This window comes from Octodon degus, unplaced genomic scaffold (assembly GCF_000260255.1).
Source record: "Octodon degus isolate 3935 unplaced genomic scaffold, OctDeg1.0 scaffold00038, whole genome shotgun sequence".
Taxonomy (NCBI): domain Eukaryota; kingdom Metazoa; phylum Chordata; class Mammalia; order Rodentia; family Octodontidae; genus Octodon; species Octodon degus.
In genome coordinates this window covers 10,463,434-10,467,121 of record NW_004524614.1, presented here as the reverse complement: position 1 = coordinate 10,467,121, position 3,688 = coordinate 10,463,434, and the positions used below count along the sequence as shown (strand labels likewise).

Below are 3,688 nucleotides of genomic sequence, written 5' to 3'. Positions count from 1 at the left end.
CTTAGAAGGCTAGGGCCAAAATGTTGGCTTTCCTTGCAGCCCTCCTTTTTCTCTAATTTTGGTCTGCAAACTTAGGTTGTTAACCATCCATGGAAATCCCATTTAATCCAGCAATTCTTTTACTGGGAATCTTCCCAGAGGATCTGAAAACATCATATCACAGTGACATATGTGTGCCTATGTTTATAGCAGCATAATTTGTGATAGGCATATCTTGGACACAACTAAGATGCCCATTACCTGAGGAATAGATGAAAAAAATGTGGTATTTTTATACAATGTAGCATTACTCAACTATAAAAAAATGATAAACTTGAAGCCTTTATATATAAGTGGATGCCACTTGAATATATACTCATAAGTGAAAAAAGTCAGACACACACATGTAAATATCATATAGTTTCCCTAGTATAAGAACTCAAAAGAAGAAATACAAATAGAAAGGTATAGTACAACTAAAAGGAAAGCAAGAACTTGAGGAGTAGACAATGAAAACAGAGCAAAGAGAAGGGCTAGGAAACATGACAGTGGCAAGCTATACAGTTATATGTAGAAGATGAGTAAGGCAATGATCCTGAGAATCTTCAGAAGATTTTTAATCTAGTAGTTAATTGGAATGATTCTCACCCTGACTAACTATATATACTGACACCTGTGAACTAATCAACTGCACTGAAGATGGCAATTTGTAATAGTAGGTTCATGCTTGGAGTGCCTGTCATTCTGGTCTTCTGAATACAGGGTGCTTGTCATGACATGCCAGTTGCTGCCATGCTGTCTCTTGGGTAGGTGATTTTTTAAAAAGAAGGAGTAGTGAATGAAGGCAGGAGACAGGAAAAGGAATGTTGCAGGACTGTCCTGCTTCAAGGTTGTATATGGTTAGATTTCTGAGCTTATGTATAAACATAAGAATTATATAATTCTTTACGCCTATTTTAAAATACATTATAATTTTTAAATGTTTTTTCATCGTATTCTGTAGGAACTTAAAGTTCAGCATATCAATACTTGATGAAAAATACCTGTTCCATGTTATGCCTAAGATGTTTGATATTTAGACATATAGTGAGGTTAAGCTTAACAGCCTAAGTTGTATGGTAATAACAATAAGCTTGTCTTCTGGATGGTTAACAACCTAAGTTTGGAGACCAAAATTAGAGAAAAAGGAGGGCCACAAAGAAAGCCAACATTTTGGCCCTAGCTTTCCAAGGTCAATTAAGACTCAGGACATATGAAAACTTGAACTGTAACATCATGTGACTTGGTAGTGTTCCAAATTTTCTGATCAAGGAGATTATGGGGCCAAAGAGGAAAGTGATCAATGATGTGGAGTGTGCCTAAGGAGAGTCACATGGAGAGAAAACATTCTCTCAGGCTTTCCAAGTGAGCATATTGGCCAAGCAATGGCCATGACTCATCCACATGGCTGACACTCACAAAGGTTCTACAATCTGAGGTACAGGATCCCAGGATAAATCCTGAGGGGATTTCACTGACCTTATAAGATCCAAAAGCTACAACTCTTGTTGCATAGGCCTTGCTTTATCTCGGTCTTAACCTTCCAGCAGAAAAGTATAAAAACGAAATATAAGAAGTAAAGTCATGCTGTTATGTTAAGCTGTAGGGGACTCAGGTCAACTATTTCTGACATTGCTGGTCAAGAGGAAGACCCAATACTATTACGGACTACTGGACTCTTTTAGAATATTTTGCTGAGTTAACACACCTATAATATTCAAATGACAAAAGTAAACAAAAAAGAGGATACAGTGAATGTCCACTTTGTATCTGTGCATTCAAAATTGTTAGGATAGATGTATAGTTACATTCTCTTAATGAATAGAAGGATTTGTTGTAATAGTGTCTGTAGGTAGGATATCATGTCTGCATCTTGTACAGCAAATAACCACTAGGAAGACTGTATACAATGTGTTAATTATTGAAACTGTCATACCAATGTGATTTGAAACTGTATCATTGCTATTTCTCTCTCAATAAAATGATGGAAAAATAAATAAATAGTATAAAAGTATTATCTTACTACTCTGTAACTGAGAGGTCTGACAGGAATCTTACTAGGCTAAAATCAAAAGTATCAGCAGAGCTGTGATTTTTATGGGAGCTCTAGAGGAATGTCTAGGAGTCTTTTGTGCATTGTAGTGACTCATTACATTTCCTGGATCACATTCCTCTTTCTCTGCATTCAGAGCCAGCACCACAGCATCTCTTACCTTGCTTCCATTGTCACATCTTGTTCTCTTACTTCCTTCTGCCCATTTTACCCACTTTTAAGATTTTCATTATTACATAAAACTTACATAGAAAACCAGGATTATCTCCCTAATTTAAGATCATCTGATCATCAACCCTAATTCAATCTGCAACTATAATCTCTTTTTACCATGTAATATAATGTATTCAAAGATTCCACAATTAGGGATGGATACCCTCAAGGGACTTCTATTCTGCATACCATACCACTCATATTTTGGTTATCCAGACTCTGTTTTGCAGAGATACATTATAAAGTTGAGATCAAAAGGTCAAGTCAGAAGACATCTGGAACAGTTGTAACTATTGTGAAGATTCCTAAATATGTCTCAATTGACACTACCACATACAACCCAGCTACACTTAAGAATAGTTTCCAACGTGCAGTGAAAATTTGATGCATAGTAAAGAATGGTGAACAGCTCATTAGTAAATGATGAAACACACACAATTACCTGTTCAGTGTAATTCAAGGTATATTCCAAAGGTCATTCAAGCCAAAAATATGACCCATGCCAATCTGTAGCAGTGCTGAAATTCCACCTGGACTAATTCCTTGGGATAAGGCAGTGAATCTTCAGAAATCATGTTGGAATATGGCTATGTTATTTGAAAGAGGTAACACAGTCGCACTAACACCCATTAGAAGAGTCTAAACTCAGTAGAAATGAATTTTGCAGTATTTTATGTATTAGGCAGTCAGGTGAAGATTTATAACAGTCTTTTCTGAATCCCTGAAGTTGATCCATATTTATAACACTACTACCAATGAAAGTACTGGAGATACCATGAGAACTGTTCTCCACTTTCATCCCAAATCCAACCTGAGGTACTCATGGAGGAATTCATCCCTTCATAATGAATCCCCTGAGTGAGGCGCTTATAACCCCAAATTGTTTATGACCCTCTTGTCAATTCAAATATTTATAAAAGGACACCACAATCATCTGCAGTTCCAGAGCAATGGTTCCCAACTGGGGTGCAATGGGAGAATATTAAACTCATTTGTAGAATTTTTGCAAATTGCATGTGACAGAGATCATTTTCCTTTTTGTGGAGATAAACAGGACTAAGAAAAACAATGAGGTCTCCAAACAAGGGGAAAAGCTGCAAAGAGAAAGATGCAACTTTCCCTGAAGGAATATCAAAGAGAAGACTTAGGAGATGAACTTTGCCTACTTTACAACACAGCTCAAAGCCAGAGCTGGTAAACAAGTGCCAAGGCAGTTTCTTTCATCCTGCTTTTCTCTTTACACCTTGTCCTACAGTTCTCATTTGAAGTACATTTACTTCCTTTAAAAGTGTAGGGCCATCTTCTTCTTCTTCTCCTTCTTCTTCTCCTTCTTCTTCTTCTTCTTCTTCTTCTTCTTCTTCTTCTTCTTCTTCTTCTTCTTCTTCTTCTTCTTCTTCTTCTTCT

At 36.7% G+C, this 3,688-nt stretch overlaps 2 protein-coding genes across 6 annotated transcripts in view; one reads left to right on the top strand and one right to left on the bottom strand.

Moving 5' to 3' along the window:
* The window catches only part of LOC111816724 (translation initiation factor IF-2-like), a 5,324-nt gene that overhangs the window by 297 nt on the left and 1,339 nt on the right, over window positions 1-3,688 (top strand). The window lies entirely within an intron of this gene.
* The window catches only part of Pds5b (PDS5 cohesin associated factor B), a 263,841-nt gene that overhangs the window by 259,677 nt on the left and 476 nt on the right, over window positions 1-3,688 (bottom strand). The gene's annotated exons all lie outside the window — the stretch shown is intronic.